The sequence below is a fragment of the Lolium perenne genome, chromosome 4 (genome assembly GCF_019359855.2).
Source record: "Lolium perenne isolate Kyuss_39 chromosome 4, Kyuss_2.0, whole genome shotgun sequence".
NCBI classification, from domain to species: Eukaryota; Viridiplantae; Streptophyta; class Magnoliopsida; order Poales; family Poaceae; genus Lolium; species Lolium perenne.
This window is the reverse complement of record NC_067247.2, coordinates 334,735,277-334,760,761: the sequence shown is the minus strand read 5'-3', so window position 1 is coordinate 334,760,761 and position 25,485 is coordinate 334,735,277.

Below are 25,485 nucleotides of genomic sequence, written 5' to 3'. Positions count from 1 at the left end.
TCACCCAGCCAAGCTTCTTCCTCGCATCACGCCCAGCCCAGGTGCTGCTCGCCCAACAGATCGCCGGCCGCCAGCCCCAGCTGCAGCGGCACCTCGTTGGCTCCCGCAGCGGCACCTCATCGGCCCGAACAGCAGTACCTTGCCGCCGGCCCCAGCAGCGGCACCTCGCCTGCCCAGCAGCAGCACCTCCAGGGTCGCTCGATCATGCCGTGTCTGCGGGCTGCACCGATATGTGGAGCTGGTTAATGGAGGCGATGGTTAGGGCCCAGGGAGGCGGCGCTCTGATCCTTGGCCGGAGGAGCGGCAGGACGGAAGAGCGATTTTGGCGGCGTTTGATTCTAGGCCGGTGGCGGTAACACAGAGAGGTGAGGACCTCCGGCAGCTGGTCCGCGGCCACCGCCTCCGCGCACCGGAGCAGCAGCCTCAGCAGCCGCAGCCCGCGCGTCTCGGCGGCGGAGGCCGCCGCCACCCGCTCCCCCGCGGCGGCCGCCAGCCCCGGTCCCTGCTCGGCGGCGGAATCGTGCAGCTGCAGACGCTTCCCCCGCGCGCTCTCTTCGTCCTCGGGGATCGACGCCGCCCGCTTGGCCTTCATCGCTGCCGCCATCGAGCTCCAATCCAGCAACCCGCCCCACAAAAATCTGGCGCCACGGCCGCCGCCAATGGCGTCCACGCCAAGAAGCTCACCAAACAGGACTCGTTCTTGGGCGAGGTCGAAGACAACGCCGCCAACTCCAACGGCGGGGAGCACGGCGAGCTGCCTCTCATCGGCGCCTACGGCGAGCTCGTGCACCAGGCGCTCGGCCGCCCCGCCAGCGTCGTGGCCCAGATGTGCGTCATAATCAACACTGCCGGGATCCTGGTGTACGTCGTCGAGCTCCGCCGGGAACGCATCACGCCGTGGTGTACTAATCTGGCGATAAATGTTGATGTACATCGTTCAGGTTGGGGAATGATTTGGAGATTTTGACCGGTCAGTCCTATGTCGCTGCCTCCTGAATCCTGCTTTTTTCGACCATATGCTCACTTTCTGAAATCAGCTGACGTGGTGCGGAGGAAAGTACAGATAGAAGAGGACAGAAGTGGGCCCCGTGTTAACGGATTAATGGATGGCGTTAGACACGTGTCGAGCAGGCAACGCGTGCTCACGTATACACCCGGTCACCGGGCTTCATTCGCAACAAGCATTATGGCAAAAGCACACTCAAATAAATTAATAAGGTGAGCTAAAATGCATAGTCCTATATGATGAGAAAAAGTTTTTGTTGGCTCTGAAAATTGGATTCTTGAATTCTCTCTCTTGTTCATTTTATTGAAACTTGGGATGTTACATTCACCCAACATGCTATTTATCTTATTGGAGAGACACCACTAGTGAACTGTGGACCCCGGTCCATTCTTTTACATCTGAAATACAATCTACTGCAATCGTTATTCTCTGCTGTTCTTCGCAAACAAACATCATTCTCCACACCATACGTTTAATCCTTTGTTTACAGCAAGCCGGTGAGATTGACAACCTCACTGTTAAGTTGGGGCAAAGTATTTTGATTGTGTTATGCAGGTTCCACGTTGGCACCGGAATCCCTGGTGTTGCGCCGCACTACACTCCTCCAACAACAACCTTCACGTGGCCTTCATCTCCTACTGGTTCGATAACCTTGGTTTATTACTGAGGGAAAACTTGCTGCTGTACGCATCACACCTTCCTCTTGGGGTTCCCAACGGACGTGTGCTTCATGCGTTATCACTGCCCATCAGAAACGCCAAGTCCATGTTCCTCTTCTTCGCCGTGGTCGTCGTCTTCAGCAGGGCGATCCGGACGCCTTGGCTGGCGAGCATCTCCCTCCACCTGCCGTCGAACTTGTCGTCCCTCCCAGCGGCGTGCGTCCTCGCGTCGGCCCAGCACTTGTCGAACGACGCCTGCATCCTCTCGGCGGGATGGCCCATCTTTTTTAGATCTTTGAGCTTTTTCTGGCCGAGTTCTGGGCGGCCATCCGACGAGCCTGGCGCCGGAGCGTCGGGGTTGTATTGTTCGGTTTTGCTCTTCGAGAGGCTCGTGCGGGTTTCCGTCCACTTCTCGCACTTCTCGATGCGGGAGTAGACGTTCAGAAACTTAAACGTCAAGCCGGTGTCGTCGTGGTACATGTCGAAAGCATGGCGCATCTGGGAAAAAATAGGGCAGCGATATGGGTCAGCTCACGGCGATCAGTACATTGCAGGGTCGACGGAGGAGGCACGGCGTATGCATACCTTGGCTTCAAAGTCTTCTCCGCTCACCGGCACTTTGTTGAGCTCCTCCTGTATGCCGTGCCATTTGCTGCACGCCGTCTGTATGATCCCCCAATGGGTGGCCATGGCCTTGTCTCCCCGGTTCATGATAGTCCTGTTGAAGTAGGGATCGACGAGCTTGCGCTCGTCGAACGCCTGCTTCACTCGAAGCCAATACGTCTCGTAGTTCTGATTCGCCCCGGTTATGTCGTTCATGGACACGGTCATCCAAGCTTCGGCGAGGCACTCCTCTTCCCTCGGCGTCCATTTGATGCGCGGTTCGACTGGCGGTGAGTCCTTCTTCCTGCTCTTCTTTGCCTTCGGCAGGTTGGTGTCGGCGACCCCGGCTTCAGTTGGTCCTTCTTCTTCTTCTTCTTCGATGGCTTGGCTTCCGTCGGCCACATCCTCCACCCGCTCGTTGCGCGCCGCGACAGTTTCCGTCGCCCTCGCCTCCTCTTGCGTGAAGAACCCCGGGCTCGCGGAGGCGGCCATGGAGCCGGAGTTGATCATCTCGTTCATCACCTCGTCGTTCGGCACCGCCGTCGCACCGAACAGGAGTGGCCCTCGTCGCAGGTTCGAGAAGCCCTCGGTCAGGTTGCCACCGGCGAGATCGGGCGGCGACGGCGTGAACCTGGGTGTTTGGCCGTAGGTCGCCTCTTGGAACATGGCAGACGACGCGCGAGAAGCTCGAAGGGGAGAAAGCCGACGGGGAACTGCTGGTACCTTGGATCGGCCACTGGTCGGGGAACATCGCGGAACCGCCGCCGCGAGCATGGCCCATGCTCATGGCCATGGAGACCTTCCTCGCTTGTTCTTCCTCCGCCGCCAACGCCGCCCTATTCGCGTTGAGTTTCTTCTCCCTCTCCGCCCTGGCGCTTGTTTCGACCTGGCACCGGAGCTCGTCTGCCGCCCATTGTGCGTTGGACACACCCAGCGGCCGCTCCTTCTTCGGCCGCGACTTCCTCGGCTTCGGCGGCATGGTGGTGGACGAGAAAGAGGCGAAGGAGAATGGAGAGGCGGAGGGAGAATGGAGGTGGCTACACAAATTCGGCGGGAGAGAATGGGGATATGCAAGCTAATTGGAGGGGAATCGGCAGGATTTGGCGGTCCAGTCGCCGACTACGAGGGTCCACACGCCTCTTTCGCGCCAAATTCTTTCGTCGGGAGTCCCCGAGCGCGCCTCGGGGGACCGGGGATGGCGTAGGCTCGCCGGATGGATGAAAGGCCAAATCCAGACGAAATCAAGGAACCGGGGGCGTGACTGGGCCGAATTACGCCGTCCGTTTGGGAAAATCGTCGCCCTCGGGGGGCCTCGTTGGGGAGAGGAGTGGGGATGCTCTGACTACGGTCCCCGACCTCGCTCGGCCAGCGACGCGACTCAAAAAGAAATCACCTTCCCCGTGAGTCTGAGCCGCAGCCACGACCTTGCTCGGCCAGCGACCAGCGACGCGGCCCCCGCTGGCCGGAGTCACCGGATTTGGGCAAGCTCTCACGAGCGCGCGACCTCAGCCTTCCCCGAGACCCCTCGACGCGGCGTTGACTCGCGCTTCGTCCGCTGCCAGAGGTGGCGGTCCGCTGCGCGTAACTCCTCCACTACAGGGGAGGCTGCAGATGCTGGAGGCGACGAAGCTACGACGACGAGCGTGGTTGCGGAGGCCACGGGGCCAGCCGGCGAGCAGGATTTGGGGGAGGGCAGCGATCTGCGGGAGAGGAGAGGCGGATCGAGAGCCATGGGAGCAGCAGCAGGGCGGCCAGCTACGGCCAATTGCAGCGGGTGCCGGCTAGGTCGGTCTTCCTCGCGGAAGCCGGCGAGGTCAATCTTCCCCGCGGTAGCCGGTGAGCTCAGTTCAGGAAGACGCTGCAGGCTCGATTCACTTGACACGAAGGAAGAAGAAAACACCAAGGACCTCCTCTGCAGACCAGCTGGACGAGGGAGAGGCTGTGGCGGCGGTGCGACACGACGGCAGCGACAACGGCTCGCTGGACCTCACGGTGAGAAAGACAAGGAGAGGAAGAGATCGGCCGGCTGGGCATGAACGGGCGGTGGCGCGGGCCTGGACATGGACGGTGGCAGCGGTCGTTGGGAATGGATGTGCGGCGGCGGTATAGACGAACGACTAGGCTAATTGGTGTTGACGTAACAACTGCTATTATAATAGAAGAAAATAAATACAAATCCATCCCCATCCTCAATTGGGACCATCCCATCCCATTCCATCATTGTACATCCGTCAACCAAACGCGCGCTTAGACTGAGAGGCAACCCAAGCCCGTCAGTCAAATATAAGTCAACAAGTGTGTGTGCCACATCAAATTGGTGCATTGAGGGTTTCTTTGATTCATAGAATAGGAAAATTATAGGATGATAGGAATAAGAAAATTATATAATTAGGATGTCATGGCTAGTTTAAATCCTATAGGAAAATGAGTTGTATTTGTTTGTGCCAACGTAATTTTTTCATGAGGTAGGACCTAATGTTTTATTCATATATGATTTGCATTACAAGATTCTTAAAGGATTAGTTCCTGTAGGATATGTTCCTATGAATCAAACAACTAGTGTAGGAAATATTCCTATAGAATCTAAATCATACATAATCTATATACCAATCCCATGAATCAAAGAAGCCTCGAGAGAGATATGGTAGTTACAAAAATGTAATCTAATAATTAAGTAAAATTTGAGAAAAAATAAAATTAAGTCTCAAACAAAAAATATTCCAAATAGATAGAAGAATTATTTTGTGTAATTTTTATCCTGACATATGAATTATTAGTATTTTGTGTATGATGTGTTGTAATAAAACTATATTCCAAATATATAAAACAATCATATGCATGATCTTCTTATTCAGGTTCTTGCTGGGTGTTCGCTGCTGTTGCTGCTGTGGAAGCAGCGCACGCAATCCAGAACGGCTGGAAGTTATCGCTCTCGGAGCAGCATCTGGTGGATTGTGACATCTACGACGATGCGTGCATAGGCGGATCCGTGGAATGGACACTACGGTGGATCATACAGAACGACGGAATAATGGGGGATGCGGACTACCCCTACACTGCGGTTAGAGGTAAGCCCCCCCCCCCCCCCCCCCCCCATAGATTTTTTTTAGAAATGGGGGAAATCCCCGGCCTCTGCATCCAAAGGATGCACACAGCTTTTTATTGCATCATCCAAAAAGAGTAAATAGTTGTGAATACAAAACACTCACAGGTGGGGGTTCATGGATCGGCTAAAGTTACGACATGAATCAACCATCTAAAAAGTGAAAACAAAGATGATCTAAACATCTTGTAATCTATTAGTATGCCGCCAACCACCCTGGTTGAAGATAGCCCGAACGACCGCCATCAAGCGAGTGCACCCAGAATCCATATGTGCCTGCTGGTCCTCGGAGAGTAGATGGGACCACATATTTATCCAGTAAGTAGTTTGATGGATAGCCTGCAAAAATTGAGAAGAACCCGCACCGTTAAAAACAATATCGTTTCGACAATTCCAAATTGCCCAAAGTAAAGCACAGACTTCTATACGAATCCGCTCTTTGACAACTTTGCCAATACCATTCAGCCACTTCCCAAACAAGTTTTTAATATTTGTTGGAGCAGGAATATTAAACGTGAAATAAATAACTCTCCACAGCAAGCTTGCAAAAGGGCACCTAATGAAAAGATGTTCTATAGATTTCTTAGAGTCACAAAACACGCATTTAGTACAGCCAGTCCACTTTCGCTTCACCAATTATCTTTAGTAAGTAGGACTTTCCGATTCAAAAACCACATGAAAATTCTGATTTTCTGTGGCATTTTTAATTTCCACAGATATTTTTTCAAAAACCGAGTGTGTCCACTCATGAAACAGTATAAAGAGATTTAACAGAAAACTTCTGAGAAGTTGTTAAATTCCAGCAAAAACAATCCGGCTGATCATTAAGTTGTATCTCCATCAAACGTTCCACTAAACTCAACCAATCTTCCCACGTTGAACCCCTTAAAATCCTATTGGAAGTAATGTTCAGCGTTAATTGGTTGATTAAGAACATCCGCTACCCTCACATTTCTATGAGCCACCTTGTTAAACAGCCCCGGATATTGAACAGAAAGAGGAGCGTTGCCCAGCCAAGAGTCCTCCCAAAACCGCGTAGTCAGTCCATTGCCAACACTAAAACATCCCCGTTGAAAGAACTCATCTTTCACACTTAGAATACCCTTCCAGAAGGGTGAATCCGTGGGTTTAGCTTGAACCTGGGACAGGGTATGTGACCTAAGATATTTGTTGCGCAACAACTCCTGCCACATACGTTGTTCATTAAGTAACTTGAAAAGCCATTTTCTTAACAAGCACTTATTTTAAATATCTAAAACCTCAATCCCTAAGCCCCCTTGATCCTTCGGTCTACAGAGAATGTTCCATTTTGTCAATCTATATTTCTTCTTTAACTGATCGCTTTGCCAAAAGAAACGCGACCTATAGAAATCTAATCTTTTCCGTACCCCTATGAGTATTGGAAAAAAGGATAGTAGAAACATAGGTAAACTTGACAGGACGGAATTAATTAAAACAAGACGATCTCCATAAGATAGTATCTTTCCCAACCAACATCCTAATTTTTTCTCAAACCGATCCTCCACGGGTTTTCATTCTTTGTTTAAAAGTTTTCTATAGTGAATAGGAATTCCCAGATATTTAAAAGGTAGCGAACCAACCTCACACCCAAATATTTGTCGATAGTCTTGCTGCATGTCCTTAGCTTTACCAAAACAAAAAAAATCCACTCTTATGAAAGTTGATTTTCAGACCCGACAGTTGCTCAAACAAGCATAGAATAAGCTAGCTTCATATTAACAGCTTTCTCTACATCATGCTCCATAAAAAGGATCGTGTCATCGACATATTGTAGGATTGATACCCCACCTTCTACAAGGTGGTCTATCAATCCCCCGACTTGTCCATTCTCTTTCGCCCTTGCCATGAGAATAGCCAACATGTCCGCAACAATATTAAAAAGCATGGGCGAGAGGGGATCACCCTATCGGAGACCTTTCATAGTTTCGAAATAATGACCTATGTCATCATTCACTCTTATACCGACACTTGCCCCTTGGACAAACCTCGCCACCCAATCACACCACATAGGTGGAAAACCTTTCATATGCATAGCTTGCTGTAAAAATGCCCAATTCACCTTATCATAAGCCTTCTCAAAATCCATCTTAAAAATTATACCATCCATTTTTTCCTGTGAAGTTCATGGATGGTTTCGTGAAGCACAACAACTCCCTCTAAAATATTTCTTCCTGGAATAAATGTAGATTGTGTTGGTCTAATTACCTTATATGCCAAAGCAGTCACTCTATTTGTGCCAACCTTGGTAAAAATCTTAAAACTAACATTCAACAAACATATAGGCCTATATTGCTCTATTCTACTAGCATCTTCTTTTTTAGGGAGTAATGTGATCACACCAAAATTCAATTTAAATAGAGGCAAATCGCCAGTCCGCAACTGCACAAACATGGCCATCAGATCCTCCTTATCACATCCCAAAAAATCTGGTAAAACTCCACCGGCAAACCGTCCGGCCCGGGAGCTTTATTTCTCTCCATTTGCATTACCGCTTCCTTCACCTCATCTTCCGTAAATACCGCCGTTAGAACCTCAATCTCATCACTAGATACTTGAGGCCGGAATGTCCTCATTATTCTCTTCCAACATAGAGAAATAATTCGGAATCGGCGCCCCAAAAAGTTTTTTATAATACTCAGAAATAAAAACTCTCAAGTTAGCCTCACCAACTATTGTGCCCTCATCATGTTCTAGTTGGAATTTTTTTCTTTCTGTGTTTTCCATTAGCAATTAAGTGGAAATACTTAGTATTATTTCCGCCTTCTCGCACATGCCTCACCTTTGCTCTTTGGGCCCATTGGGATTCTTCCTCACGCCTTGAGAGAGAATCATCCGCCTCCTTTTTAGTTGCCCTCTCAGCCACACTAAGTGGTATGGTTTCAGCCTTGATGTCTAGTTCATCAATGACCCTTTCAAGTCTTTCTCTTTCTTTTTTATACACCCCAGCTAAATTTCTCGCCCATCCCCGGAGAAATTGTCTTAACTGACACACTTTAAGTTGCCATGTCTCTATAGGAGATGAAGCAGTACCACATGTAAGCCACATATCCTTAACTAAATCATAGAAACCATCCTTCTTTAACCATGATAACTCAAAAGAGAAGTGATTTTTCTTCCCTACATGAGCTGGACTACCTGTATCAACCAAAAGAGGAGTATGATCCTATCCTGTACGAGTCAGGGCTCGTACAGTTACTAAAGGAAACTTCTGTTCCCATTGAATAGAGGCTAAAATTCGATCTAACTTCTCATATGTAGGCGTATCTCGTCTGCTGGCCCAGGTAAACTGTCTTCCTGAAAGAGCTATCTCTCTCAAATCAAGATTTTCAATTATTGCATTAAAAATCACAGGCCATCGAGCACAAAAGTTATCATTGTTCTTCTCCTCTTTCCGTCTAATTATGTTGAAATCCCCTCCGACCAGCAAAGGCAGTGTTTCATTATCACAAATTCTAACCAACTCTGCTAGAAAGGCTGGCTTATTTGCATCTTGTGTTGTCCCATAAACAGCAACAAAAGCCCATTCAAACGCATCCGAATTATTTTTGAGATAAAACTTAACACAAAAATCACCAAAGACCACATTTCTCACAGTAATATGTGTATTTCTAAACCCCGCAAGAATACCACCAGAGCGCCCTTGGGGAGGTAAAGCAAACCAACTAAAATCAAACCCAGCAGACAAATGTCGAAGAAAAGGAGCTGAGAAGTTACTCCGACCAGTTTCGGAAATAACAACAAAATCCAGACAGTGTTCCCTGACCGATTCATTAATAGTAAGATGTTTAGCTGAATCTCCTAACCCATCACTATTCCAAATAAAGCCTTTCATCTTTTTCTTTTTTGAATTTTAATGATACGTGCACTTCTTCTAACCGGCACCCTAACCTCCAACTCTTCTTATTTCTGGCTCTCGGGACAGCCAAATTCTTACTTAATGGACCAAGAGTATCGCCTAAAAATTCATCCTCTTCATCATCCAAATCTTCACATAAGTTGGTTGCTCTAGATAGAACCAAACTATGTTGTTCCTCATCCACATCTTGACCCAAATTATTCTTAAGAAAAACTATGCCATAACTAATTAGATCCATTGCTAATAATAGTTGTAGTACTAGTAGTAATATATACGCTTGTTGCATTTGTAAAAGCAGGTGCTTGCGATTCTGACAAGCTGCAGCACCACGCCGCCACGATCACAGGTTACCGCTGGGTTGAGAGCTACAGCGAGCAGGCTCTTATGCTAGCTGTAGCATCTCAACCGGTGATCGTAGCGATCAATGCGAGGGCAGATGAGTTCAAGCACTACCGTGGTGGCATTTACGATAGACCATGTGGCACTAATGTAAGCCACGCGGTGGTGGTGGTTGGCTACGGGGACGACGAGGTGCACGGGCTATACTGGATGATCAGGAATTCGTGGGGAGGTGGTTGGGGAGAGGGCGGCTACATGTTTCTCAGGAGAGGTGTGCCGCCCGCATGGATGTGTGGTTTGACGATTCAGGCAATCTACCCTGTGATGTGATGTGATTTTTTTTCTTTTCTTTTGGTTTGACAATCCTTGGAATATGCAAGTCTACTATGTATGACAATCTACATTTGGAGACGCACTATTTGACAATATTCTTCACCTTGATCGCAAAAAAAAAAAAAAACACTATTCTTCACTCACCCAAGTTGGGTCGCAACCGGCTCCGCTTTCCGTGCACACCGTCCATGCGTTTGCAAGATGTAAACTCTACATACGACATAAGATGCTCGGTCGGGCGGTCGGCCTATGCGCCAATATAGGGGACAGAAGAAACATCATCCCATGGACAGTTCCGTCTGAGCTAGCAAACCGATCGACGTGTCTGTGATGTAAAAAAGGATAGGTCATCTTACGTTGATTGGGAATGCCTAAAACAAAAGTCAGGTAAGATTATTCTTATTTAAGCAACCATGTAAATGATAAATATCGTGTACAATGTGCAAGAAATACTAGTCATTTCATAAACCCGAATCTGAAACTCCGGTCTTGCCGTCTCCATCCTCGCTGTCAGCCTTCCGTCGTCATAGAATCAGGTCGCTGTCACCCCCGTCGAGGGATCGATCAGCAAACACGACGGGGGCGAGGTCAGCAAATATTTGGGATCGCCGTCCCCCCTGTCGTGATCGACCTCGACCACAGACCTCGCCGGGCAGCTTCTCTCTACTCCACGCCACGCCCGAGCTCGCCGCCGGTTGTTCTCTGCTCTGCACGCGCTGCTCGTCCTCCTCCGCTCTGAGTGTGCCCATCTCTGCTCCGCACGCGCTGCTCGTCCTCCTCTGCTCCGCACGCGCCGGAACTCGCCTCGTTCGCCGCCGGCTGCTCGCTGCTCCGCGTGCGCGCCTCGCTTTGGCTGGCTGGCTAGCAGCGCCGCTCCCAAGCTCTCCGGTGACCAAAAACTGGTGGTGCCGCCACCCTGGTCGTCCTCTGCTCCGCTGATCCTCTTTGCTGCTGCTGCTGCTCCCGTGTCTGTGATCTGAAGAATAAGAAGGTACAGATTCAGTTCAGTTTGCTCCAATTTCTTGTTCAGTTCAACTTGGTTTCACTTTCTACTAGTGTGCACTACTTGAATTTGTTCTGCAAAAAGTTCATTTACATCTGATTCTGCATAGTCATGAAGTTGATCAAACTACTGGAATGATGCAATGATGCAGATGCTGCAGATGATGATGGCAGACCGAGAAGTAGAAAGAGCTGAACGACAAGCCAATATTACCGCACTGCAGCAGATAGCGCAGAACAATCAAGGCCATGGAAACCACGACCACCCTGGGTTAAAGCTGAAGAACTTTCAGAACACCAACCCACCCATGTTCAGCAAGACCGAAGAGCCACTTGACGCAAATGACTGGCTCCAGACAATGGAGAACAACCTGGAAGTTGCGGGAGTTGAAGCTGCAGAGAAAGTACTGTTCGCCACCCACTACCTATCAGGACCTGCAAGAGCCTGGTGGACAAGTGCCCGTGCAATGAATGCGGGACAGATGATGACCTAGGAGGACTTCAAGCTCAAGTTTAGCAAATATCATGTGCCCCAAGGACTGATTAAGAAGATGAGCGACGAGTTCCGAGAACTCAAGCAAAGAAGGCTGTCCGTGGTGGAATACCGCGACAGATTTCTCACTCTATCACGGTACGCCCCAGATGAGACCGACACCAACGAGAAGAGGAAAGAGAGATTTCTGAATGGACTGCATGATGAAATGCAAACTGTGTTAGTGAACATTCCGTTCGCTGACTTGGAAGCTCTGGTGGACTCAGCCATCCAGATGGAAGGAAAACTGCACCAAGCCAACGAGAACCGCAAGCGCAGGATGATGAACCCGAATGGACCCCACCATACACAGAAGTACCGCAACAATTCATCTGGGGATTTGTCCCAAGAAACAATAGGCCACCTGCTCAGACTTACCGTTCAAACTACACCAACAACCAGGGAGGACCCCTAAGTCCGGAGGCAACAACCACAACAGTAACAACAACAATGGGAACAACAACAACACCAACACTGGCCCGAGGACTGGAAGCAATGCCATCCCCGTCACCCCCAAAGACAAGTCCACCATCACTTGTTATGAGTGTGGAATTGTGGGACACTACTCCAATGAGTGCCCCAAGAGGTTAGCCAAGACTGCGCCCAACCCCGCTGCACCTGCCCAGCAACAGCGCAGCTTTGCAGCTAGAAGGAACTCGGACAACCGCAACGGCCGTCTCTACCACATGAATGCAACAGAAGCCCAGGAAGCCCCTCAGACCATGCCAAGTATGTTTCCTTATTAATCCCATTGCCCAATCTCTCTTAGTAACCTAACTTTTCTTAAAATCCCGGGACGAGATATGTTTAAGGGGGAAGGGTTTGTAACATCCCAAATTTTAAAACAAAGAGAAAATGAATTTCCCTAGCTTCCAAATTTTGGAACCAACAAAAACTTTCATTAAACTAAGTTAGGAGCATAGTGCTCATGCATGTGTGTGAGGATTCTTGCCATGCTTGTTTGTTAAAGTATTTTGGAAATGATCTTAATCCCTAAACCCTACCCTTTTTAACATCAAAGAGAAACCATTAAAAAGAAAACAAAATAAGAGAAAAAGCATATGAGAGCAATTACCTATCTTTGCAAATAATCCATTATGCCATGATCTATCTTGATTAGATGGCTTGAAAAACATCAACAAACCAACCCATCACCTACCAACTAAATCTAAGGTGAAACAAAAATAAAACAAAAATATGCATAGGGGCATATGTGGCACATAGCCATAATGACAAATTTTGACCTATGCCCTCATACATTAACCAAATGGTTTGAAACCTTTACCAAACTCAATCTAACACTAAACAAACCCTATACCATGCCTAAGTGGAGCAAAGAAAAAGAAAAGAAGAAAATAAGAAAAATGCAATTCATCCCATACATGTGCTTATGGCCATTTTGCAAAACTTTGATCTAGGCCAATTTGGCTTGTGCCATTAGTTGTAGAATGTTACTAAACATTTATAAACACTTTTGGAATCAAAGAAACTCAAATCAAATCGAATTTGAATTCAAATTGTGCTCACATGCACTAATGGTCAAAACTGCCATTTTTAGCCTGATGCCTACTTTGAGCCTCTCTATTAGGAGATTTTCAAACCAAAAAAATCCAACTCTTTGCACCTCATCCAAGACCACATCAAGGTGAACAACTTTGGTAAAGCACACCCCTGCAAATTCTTGCTAGATCAAAAGTTATGAGCAAGCAAAGTTGGAACTTTTTAAAAGATTCTAGTTAGTGCCATTTTTAGATTCTCACAAATCAATTTATTTTTGGACACCACCACCACCATGGTGTGTCTTTGATCACATGAAGCAAGTCCACCAAATTTCATTCAAAATTTTCAAACTTCATTTCATGCGTCCATTTTTACAAACACTTGGTGAGCAAAATCAAACCAAATCCAAATGCACTATTTGAAATAGTGTTTGGCCCAATTTTTGAAACCACTTGCTCAAGCCTTGTCCCCTGGTCCCCTCTCACACCAAGCCACGGCATTGAAACCCTAGAGGATGTCTAGACATGGCAATGCCATGCCATGCCGGCCATGTCTCACATATGCCATGCCATCTCTCACTTCTCTCCACTCCAACCCTGCCCACCTTGTCTCCCAACATCACAGTGCACTATTGGACCAGCCTAGCCTAGCCCTTGTCGGAGAAACACGCCAAGCGGGAACAGATTGCGCCCACGATGCCCAGAGCATGCCGATGCTGGCATGGGCGCCGCCCACGGACACTCCCACGGCACGCGTCGCCCCGACGCTGCAGTCCTCCCCCGGACCCCATTTCTCGCCTGGAACTTCCCCACGACACAAGGAACACCGCGGACACCTTCTTTTCCCCGACCCGCGCCCATCGTCGCCGGAGACGAAACAAAATCCCGCCACGGACGCGCAGCACACCGCGACCGCCCGACCAATTTAGGCAGCGCCCAGCCGCGCTGTTGACGCCAGGAGGACCGTCTGGACACGCTGAACAGCGCCACGCCTGCGCCTACCCCTCTAGCTCGCTGTAACCCTCGCGCCATTGTCGACCTCGTCGCAACCCACGGTCACCCTCCGCCGCTATAAATAGCGAGCTCCCCTCGCTCAACTCACCACACCAGCTCACTCCCCTCTTCTCCCTCGTTCTCCTCGCCCACTTCCCCCTCTCCAATTTCCACCGGAGTTCACCAATTGCTAGCCAGAGTCCGCGGCGGTGCTGAGAAGGTCGCCGTCGATTGGAGCCTCCCCAGGAAGCGCCGCTGGTACCAGGCGACTCGCCGTCGTTGACAACTTCACCACTCACACTGCCAACCCTCGCCGCGCCGCCGGTGAGCCTCCCACCCCCTAGCCTCGCCGCACCAGTGACCTCTTCTCGCCGGAGATGGCGACGAGCCTCAGCCGCTCGATCGCGTTCTAATCCGACGACCACCTTTAAATCGTACCGATTCGCTGGGTAAGTGAGGCTGATGGGTGGAGCCCACTGATGACGCGTGAAGCACACGTCCGTTGGGAACCCCAAGAGGAAGGTGTGATGCGTACATCAGCAAGTTTTCCCTCGGTAAGAAACCAAGGTTATCGAACGAGTAGGAGATGAAGGACACGTGAAGGTTGTTGGTGAAGGAGTGTAGTGCGGCGCAACACCAGGGATTCCGGCGCCAACGTGGAACCTGCACAACACAATCAAAATACTTTGCCCCAACTTAACAGTGAGGTTGTCAATCTCACCGGTTTGCTGTAAACAAAGGATTAAACATATGGTGTGGAGAATGATGTTTGCTTGCAAAGAACAACAGAGAACAATGATTGCAGTAGATTGTATATCAGATGTAAAAGAATGGACCGGGGTCCACAGTTCACTAGTGGTGTCTCTCCAATAAGATAAATAGCATATTGGGTGAACAAATTACAGTTGGGCAATTGACAAATAGAGAGGGCATGACAATGCACATACATATCATGATGACTACTTTGAGATTTACTTAGGGCATTACGCCAAAGAACATAGACTGCTATCCAGCATGCATCTATGCCTAAAAAGTCCACCTTCGGGTTAGCATCCGCACCCCTTCCAGTATTAAGTTGCAAACAATAGACAATTGCATTAAGTACTGTGCGTAATGTAAACAATACAAATATCCTTAGACAAAGCATTGATGTTTTATCCCTAGTGGCAACAGCACATCCACAACCTTAGGGGTTGCTGTCACTCCCCCAGATTCAATGGAGACATAAACCCACTACTCCCTCTTGGAGTTACAAGTATCAACTTGGCCAGAGCCTCTACTAGCAATGGAGAGCATGCAAGATCATAAACAACACATATATGATAGATCGATAATCAACTTGACATAGTATTCTATATTCATCGGATCCCAACAAACACAACATGTACCATTACAAATAGATGATCTTGATCATGATAGGCAGCTCACAAGATCAAAACATGATAGCACAAGAGGAGAAGACAACCATCTAGCTACTGCTATGGACCCATAGTCCAAGGATGAACTACTCACGCATCAGTCCGGAGGCGGGCATGGTGATGTAGATGAAGGAGATATGCCCTAGAGGCAATAATAAAGTGGTTATTATTATATATCTTTATGTTTATGATAAATGTTTATATACCATGCTATAATTGTATTAACCGAAACATTAGTACATGTGTGATATGTAAACAACAAAGAGTCCCTAGTATGCCTCTTAACTAGCTTGTTGATTAATGGATGATTAGTTTCATAATCATGAACATTGGATGTTATTAATAACAAGGTTATATCATTGTATGAATGATGTAATGGACACACCCAATTAAGCGTAGCATAAGATCACGTCATTAAGTTATTTGCTATAAGCTTTCGATACATAGTTACCTAGTCCTTATGACCATGAGATCATATAAATCACTTATACCAGAAAGGTACTTTGATTACACCAAACGCCACTGCGTAAATGGGTGGTTATAAAGGTGGGATTAAGTATCCGGAAAGTATGAGTTGAGGCATATGGATCAACAGTGGGATTTGTCCATCCCGATGACGGATAGATATACTCTGGGCCCTCTCGGTGGAATGTCATCTAATGTCTTGCAAGCATATGAATGAGTTCATAAGAGACCACATACCACGGTACGAGTAAAGAGTACTTGTCAGGAGACGAGGTTGAACAAGGTATAGAGTGATACCGATGATCAAACCTCGGACAAGTAAAATATCACGTGACAAAGGGAATTGGTATCGTATGTGAATGGTTCATTCGATCACTAAAGTCATCATTGAATATGTGGGAGCCATTATGGATCTCCAGATCCCGCTATTGGTTATTGGTCGGAGTGAGTACTCAACCATGTTCGCATAGTTCGCGAACCGTGGGGTGACACACTTAAAGTTGGATGTTGAAATGGTAGAACTTGAATATGGAATGGAGTTCGAATATTTGTTCGGAGTCCCGGATGAGATCCCGAACATCACGAGGAGTTCCGGAATGGTCCGGAGAATAAGATTCATATATAGGAAGTCATTTTATGTGATTTAAAATGATCCGGAAGGTTCTATGGAATGTTCTAGAAGGTTCTAGAAAAGTCCGGAAGAAACCACCAAGGAAGGTGGAGTTTCGGAGGGACTCCACCTCCATGGCCGGCCAACCCTAGAGGGGGAGGAGTCCTGATGACCCACAAGTATAGGGGATCGCAACAGTCTTCGAGGGAAGTAAAACCCAATTTATTGATTCGACACAAGGGGAGACAAAGAACACTTGGAAGCCTTAATAGCGGAGTTGTCAATTCAGCTGCACCTGGAAACAGACTTGCTCGCAAGAGTTTATCAGTAGTAACAGTTTTATAGCAGTAGCAGTAGTGAAATAACAGCAGCAGAGTAACAGAGACAGCAGTAGTGATTTTAGTAAACAGCAGGATTAAAATACTGTAGGCATGGGGACGGATGACGGGCGTTGCATGGATGAGAGAAACTCATGTAACAATCATAGCAGGGCATTTGCAGATAATAATAAAATGGTGTCCAAGTACAAAGCAATCAATAGGCATGTGTTCCATATATAGTCGTGCGTGCTCGCAATGAGAAACTTGCACAATATCTTTTGTCCTACTAGCCGGTGGCAGCCGGGCCTCAAGGGAAACTACTGGATATTAAGGTACTCCTTTTAATAGAGTACCGGAGCAAAGCATTAACACTCCGTGAACACATGTGATCCTCACATCGCTACCATTCCCTCCGGTTGTCCCAATTCTTGTCACTTCGGGGCCATTGGTTCCGGACAGCGACATGTGTATACAACTTATAGGTAAGACCATAAACAATGATTATCTTGATGAAACAATAACATGTTTAGATCTGAGATCATGGCACTCGGGCCCTAGTGACAAGCATTAAGCATAACAAGTTGCAACAATATCATCAAAGTACCAATTACGGACACTAGGCACTATGCCCTAACAATCTTATGCTATTACATGACCAATCTCATCCAATCCCTACCATCCCCTTCGGCCTACAGCGGGGGAATTACTCACACATGGATGGGGGAAACATGGCTGGTTGATGTAGAGGCGTTGGCGGTGATGATGGCGATGATCTTCTCCAATTCCCCGTCCCGGCGGAGTGCCAGAACGGAGACTTCTGGCTCCCGCGACGGAGTTTTGCGATGTGGCGGCGTTCTGGAGGGTTTCTGGCGACTTCGACTTCTCCCTGTGCGTTTTTAGGTCGAGGCCGATAAATAGTCCGAAGGAGGGCGTCGGAGGCCGGCCGAGGGGGCCACACCACATGGCCGCGCGGGCCCCCCCTGGGCCGCGCTGCCCTATGGTGTGGGGCCCTCGGGCGTCCACCTGAGTTGTCCTTCTGGCTCCGTCAGTTTTCTGGGAAAATAGGGCCTTCTGCATAAATTCCGAGGATTTTCCCGAAAGTTGGATTTCTGCACAAAAACGAGACACCAGAACTGTTCTGCTGAAAACAGCGTTAGTCCGTGTTAGTTGCATCCAAAATACACAAATTAGAGGCAAAACAATAGCAAAAGTGTTCGGGAAAGTGGATACGTTTTGGACGTATCAACTCCCCCCAAGCTTAGCTTATTGCTTGTCCTCAAGCAATTCAGTTAACAACTGAGCGATAAAAGAACTTTCACGAACACATTTGCTCATATGATGTATATATTCTCATGCTATGGCTAATACTTAAGCAGTTCATAATGAGATACATGCAAATAAGATCATCTAACAGTTATGTCAATCATGGAGAGGTACCAACAATTAATAATAAGCATCATGAATCATGTATATAGGCAAGATTGCAATGTTCATAAGAGAGTATGATAAAGTGGTATCTCGCTTGCCTGTATTTGATTGGCAAAACATAAATGCCCGGGCACCTCTGAAGTTCATAGAAAGACTAGAAGTAGTGATTGTCAAAGATAAAAGCATCAAAGTTATACCACAATCAATCATATTTTGAGACAAGCATATTATACTAAGAATGACAGTTGTGCTCTCAAGATAGTGCTCAAAGAAATAATGGAGACACAACATAAAAGTAAAAGATTGACCCTTCGCAGAGGGAAGCAGGGATTAACATGCGCTAGAGCTTTTCATTTTTGAAATCAGGAGTAAAATTATTTTGAGAGGTGTTTGTTGTTGTCAACGAATGGTAATGGGTACACTAACTACCTCGCCAACCGGACTTTCAAGAGCGGCTCCCATGAATTATTTGCATATTTATTTGGCACTCCTTCCAACCTTTCTTACACAAACCATGGCTAACCGAATCCTCGGGTGCCTGCCAACAATCTCATACCATGAAGGAGTGCCTTTTTATTTTATTTTTATTATGATGATGACACTCCCCCCAACCTTTGCTTACACAAGCCATGGCTAACCGAATCCTTCGGGTGCCGTCGAACAATCACAAACCAAGGAGGAGTGTCTATTTAAGTTAATTAATTCGGGACTGGGAATCCCATTGCCAGCTCTTTTTGCAAAATTATTAGATAAGCGGATGTGCCACTAGTCCATATGAGAGTCCGTCAAAAGTAAATGACAAGGTTGAAAGCTAAACACCACATACTTCCTCATGAGCTATGAAACATAAACACAAATTGAGAAGCATTTTGAAGGTTTTAAAGGTAGCGCATGAGAATTTACTTGGAATGGTTTGAAATGCCATGCATAGGTATTTATGGTGGACACTTTTGGAACAACTTGGTTTTCAGGTGTTTGGAAGCACGAGCAGCGTTCCCGCTCAGTACAAGTGAAGGCTAGCAAGAGACTAGGGAGCGACAAATCAAGAGAGCAGTAACTGTCATAATCATGCTTGCGGCAAAATAAATTAACGGGGCATAAAAGTGATACAAGAACTCTGACGCAATATAAATCATCGAGGCTTAATTGACTTTGGTTCAGTCATATGCATGCGTGAGCATGTGCCAAGTCGATATAAATGAATTATTCAGAGGAGGATACCACAATGCCATACTTACTTATGAATAAAACAATGCAAGCAAACATCCATGACATGCTACTCATATTAATAAATTGGAGCTAAACATGAGAGATCATAAACTACTAGACTTTCTCAAATAACATATACCTCACATGAACCAACTAAGCATGCTCACATGGATGAGTATATGTACAAAAATGAAAACAAATAGAGTTCATACCAGCATCTCACCACAATCCAATTGTCGTAGATCGTCATTATTGCCTTTTCACTTGTGCAGCTTGGATAATATGAAATGAAAACCACGCTCCAGCCACCGAAGACCATTGAACTCATAAAGAACTTTACAAACCAAAGAAGAACAGCACATATTTTTGGTGTTTTCGAATTAGAAACAAGAACAAAAAGAAACAAGCAAACAAAGCAAAATCTTTTTGGGTTTTCTTGTAGCAAACTAGCAATAGCAAATAAAGCGAAACAAATGCAAGAAACCAAAGCAAACAAATGGTGAAGAGAAAAAAACATAAATATTTTTGGTCTTTTTGTGTTTTGGGAAGGAAACAAAGCAAAAACAAGAAATAGCAAACTAAAAGAAACACATAACAGCAGGATGACAGAAATCTACCAAAACCTGACAGTAGTACAGAAATCGATTTTTACAAAAATCTTACGTTGCTCAGCTCGAAAAGTGTTCAACTAATGAAAGTTAGATAACAACCTGGGGAAGCTGCACAAAAATTGGCAGCTCAAAATAACGCTCTGGCTGTGCGCACGAATTTTTCTAGTAACAGTCCAGAATCTGTTTTCAGGCAGCTCTTCCCCAAATATCATCTTCCTCTCATTAGAAAACCACTCAAACGAACAAAACAAATATGTACAAGTATCCAGCAACCATAATATGCAAAGAATGAGTGATGCCGGTATACCTCCCCCCAAGCTTAGGCTTTTGGCCTAAGTGGAGTTCAACCCCAACGAGGATCGTTGTTCCTCGCCGGTGGGTAATTCATGGAGTAGTCATAGTAAAGTTCCTGTGCAGAAGAAAAGCGTGGAGGCTCCACATGTCCACCATGTTGATGCGAGGAACTTGCTGCATCGGATGATGTGTCGAGGTGCTCCTCGACCTCCGTGTCGTCTCTTGCATGTTGACCTCCTCTCTCTATGTGTGCATCCAGTGCACCTTCTGTGACCGACCAATCTCCCCTGGAATCAAGGTTAGACAGAACAGGCGCAGGCAATCTTACTAGTTTCTCAGTTTTCTTAGTTATTCTCCAGACTTTCTTATAAAATGTCATCTTGTAAAACAGGTTACCCAAGTTGGAGGGATCAGAAACAAATTCATGTTTAATCATAGAGGCTATGTCAAGTTTTTCTATGGGGAATGGAATATCAAAATGATGAGGTTCTACATTATGAAAAGCTAGTAAACGAGAGGCGATGAGACCTCCACAAATTCCACCTTTCTCACGGTTAGTAGCAAGTCTATAAGCTATCAATGCCCCCAAATTATAAGTCCTACTACTTTGCAGTGCCGCAACTAGAAAAGCTAAATCCGGGATAGAAAGTTTACCACCAATCTTTTTAGCAAGAACGCATTTAGTAATAAAATAGGCAAAGTAGCGGATAGCCGGGAGCTGAATGCTAGTGATTTTACCACTATCCTCTGAGAAACTCCTTCCATAGCAAATCATCTTGAAGAGGTTTAATAGTTCTTGTGGCGATCCCCTTATCTTCTCGCATGATCCCCATTGCGGTACTCTAATTGCTGCACAAAAATCACTGAATGGCAAGTTGACAGCTTTATTGTAAATTTTATACTGGACCGTGGGGTTAGATCGCGACCAATTGAACTTAAAGTCCTGCACAAAAGACATAGTTAATTTTGCATATTGTCTTGGCTCTCCTTCAACAAAGTCACTCAGCCCTGCACGAGAAATTAGGCTTTGAACATCTTCAAATATTCCCGCACTTCTCATGAAATCCGCGCACGGGTAGTAAGAGGGGTATACTCCCTCTTCACGATTGACTCTCATAACTTGTTGGACTTCCAATTCTTGTTGGTTCAATTGATATCTATTCCACTCCATTTTCTGAAATTTCAACAAACAATATAAAAATTTGATTTGGTGACATATAATTGAGGGAAACTGCCATAGGAACTTGCTAGAGTACTAATCATGCATCAAAACTAGTTTCTACCACTTAGAACAAGCATGCAAGCTCACTAAACATGTTACCTACAGCAGCAAAATATTCAAGATATACTCAACCAAACAAAATTCTACTTGGATGGGTGGAGGAGTCACATACCAAGGAGCAAATGTGCCAAATTTCAGCAAGAAATCTGGGCTGAGCAAAGAGATCGAGAAATCTGGAGCTCTGGAGCAAAAACGCGAGTGAGAGGAACCTGGTACGAGTTTTTTCGGGAGAGAGAAGGTGCTGGGAGAAAGAGATGGCAAAGTGGGGCAAGGAGGGGCCCACACCACAGGGTGGCGCGCCCCCCTCCTTGGCCGCGCCGGCCTGTGGTGTGGCACCCTCTGGTGCCCCACAGGTCATCCTCTGGTGCTCCCAGGTGCCTCGTCGAAAAATAGGACCAACGGTATAATTTTTGTGAATTTTTGAAAACTTTGAAAAATGCACATTTCTGGGTATTTAATTTATTATTACTGGCCAGGAAATTTTTTGAAATCTCCAATTAACTAAGGAACCTTGCAAATTAAAAATGCTACAGCAACTAGAGCAAGTGGAGGAAGAAAGAGATGTTGTTTACCTCCTCTATGCATATAAAAAAAAGTATTTGTTAACAAGGTTGATCAAGTCTTGCCACCAAATAAATTTTACATAGCATAAGAAGAAATAAACCTCAAATCAATCATGTTACCTTGAATTGTATTGATATGGATCCAATCACGAGAGTTTGATATTCTTCCCTAGGCTCATATATAGGACAATCAATAGTTCCCACTTTGATAGTTCTCACATTAGAAATAGTATTAACTCCACACGCTTTCTCAATCCTCTTGGGAAAATAAATGGTATGCTCCCTATCATCAACATTGAAAGTAACCTTTCCTTTATTGCAATCAATAACAGCCCCTGCGGTGTTAAGAAAAGGTCTCCCAAGAATAATAGACATATTATCATCTTCAGGCATTTCCAACACAACAAAATCAGTTAATATTAAGCAGTTAGTAGTAACTTGAACAGGAACATCCTCACATATACCAACAGGAATAGCAGTAGATTTATCAGCCATTTGTAAAGATATATCAGTAGGTATCAACTTATCTAAGTAAAGTCTCTTATAAAGAGAAAAAGGCATAACACTAACACCGGCTCCCAAGTCACATAGAGCAGTCTTAACATAATTATTCTTAATAGAACAAGGAATAGTAGGTATACCTGGGTCGCCCAACTTCTTTGGAACTTTGCCATTGAAAGAGTAATTAGCAAGCATAGTGGAAATTTCCTCATTGGGGATTTTCCTTTTGTTAGTAACAATATCTTTCATATACTTCGAATAAGGTGGAAATTTAATAGCATCAGTCAAAGGGATTTGCAAGAATAAAGGTTTCATCCAATCACAAAATTTATTATAGTGTTCTTCTTCCTTTGATTTTAGTTTCTTAGCAGGAAAAGGCATTTGCTTTTGCACCCAAGGTTCTCTTTCATTACCATGTTTCTCAGCAATAAAATCTTCTTTAGTGTACTTTTTATTTTTAGCATGCTTTTCAGGTTCTTCTTCAACCTCTTCTTTATCAGGAGTATCATTCTTATCATTATCTTTATCATGTTCATTACCACTTTCAGTTTCAGCATCAGAAATAGAAATACTATTAGGATCATTAGCAGGTTCAGAGGATTCTACAACATTTTTATGTTTCTTCTTCTTTTTCTTCTTAGAATGAGCACTAGGTTCAATGTGTTGAGAATCTTGTTCAATTCTTTTGGGATGCCCTTCAGGATATAGAGGATCCTGGGTAGAGACACCACCTCTAGTTGTTACTTCATAAGCATGTTTTTCTTTAGAATTATTCCCTAACAAGTCATTTTGCACTTTAGTGAGTTGATCAATTTGAGTTTGAACCATATGAAATTTTTTAACAAGCATCTTAACATCATTGGAGGTTCTCTCTACAATATCATGCAATTCACTAATAGCTCGAGAATTTTCCATTAAATGATTCTCTACTCTCATATTAAAATTTTCTTGCTTAACAATATAATTATCAAACTCATCTAAGCATTGTGCAGGAGGTTTCGAATACGGAATATCTTCCCTAGTAAAGCGTTGAAGGGAGTTTACCTCAATCATGGATGAAGGGGGAATTATCTCACATATATCTTCTATGGGGGGAAGATTCTTCACATCTTCAGATTTAATACCTTTCTCCTTGAGAGACTTCTTGGCTTCCCTCATATCTTCATCATTCAATTTAATTAAACCCCTCTTCTTCAATATTGGCGTTGGAGTTGGTTCAAAGCGTAGTCCAATCATCATGATTCCGGCCTATTTTAGCCAATAAATCTTCAGCGTCGTGCCCTGAGTTCTTTTCCTGAAAACACAACCAGCACAACTATCCAGGTATGCCCTAGACTCAATGGTTAGTCCACTATAAAATATATCAAGTAAATCATGCTTTTCCAAATCATGGTCAGGCCGAGCTCTAATAAGAGAGAAAAATCTCGCCCAAGCCTCAGGCAATTTCTCTCCATCCTCCTGGTTAAAATTATAAATTCTCTGCAAAGCAATATGTTGAGCACTAGCAGGAAAGTATTTACGGAAGAAAACATCAAGCAATTCTTTTGGACTTTTAATAGAATTAGGTGGCAAACTATTATACCAAGTTTTAGCGTCATCCTTTAATGAGAATGGAAAGATTTTAGCAACAAAGTAAGTACGCATCTTGACATCATCAGAAAACAAGCTACTTAGAGTAGATAGCTCAATCATGTGTTCAACAGCACTTTCTTTTTCAGTACCACAAAAGGGTGTTTTCTCAACAATAGCTATATGAGATAGATCAAGAGAAAAATCATAATCTTTATCCTTAATGTTTATAGGAGATGTGGCAAACTTAGGATCAGGAGACAGTTTATATTTAACAGCATGTTCTGCAAGCAACTTTTTAATTTTTCTTGCATCAGTAGTAGCATTGCATTTTTCAATAAAATCATCATTAAGCTCCACATAATCTTCATCAGGATCATCACTAAAATAATCAAGTTCAGGTGAATTAACAGGTGTAGTAGCATTAGGATTTTCAGTATTTTCAATTTGTCTAGACCTAGCAATTTTAGCATCTAGAAAAGATCCCAATGAACCACTATCATCAAGCACAGCAGAAATATTATCAATATTATGAGAGTTTTCAGATTCAGCAGAAGTACCCGCATGTGAAGCATGTGGCGGTGAAACAAGTTTATCAATCACAGATGGTGAATCAAGTGTAGCAGAGGTATTCAGAATTGTACCTTTTCTTGTAGTGGATGGTAATATGGCGACCTTAGTATCGCGAGGTTTACCCATGATGGAGAATTTGCAGCGAACAATATTAATCCAAGTGAACTTCCAAATAAAGCTATGCTCCCCAGCAACGGCGCCAGAAAATAGTCTTGATGACCCACAAGTATAGGGGATCGCAACAGTCTTCGAGGGAAGTAAAACCCAATTTATTGATTCGACACAAGGGGAGACAAAGAACACTTGGAAGCCTTAACAACGGAGTTGTCAATTCAGCTGCACCTGGAAACAGACTTGCTCACAAGAGTTTATCAGTAGTAACAGTTTTATAGCGATGGTGATAGTGAAATAACAGCAGCAGAGTAACAGAGACAGCAGTAGTGATTTTAGTAAACAGCAGGATTAAAATACTGTAGGCACGGGGACGGATGACGGGCGTTGCATGGATGAGAGAAACTCATGTAACAATCATAGCAGGGCATTTGCAGATAATAATAAAACGGTGTCCAAGTACAAAGCAATCAATAGGCATGTGTTCCATATATAGTCGTGCGTGCTCGCAATGAGAAACTTGCACAACATCTTTTGTCCTACCAGCCGGTGGCAGCCGGGCCTCAAGGGAAACTACTGGATATT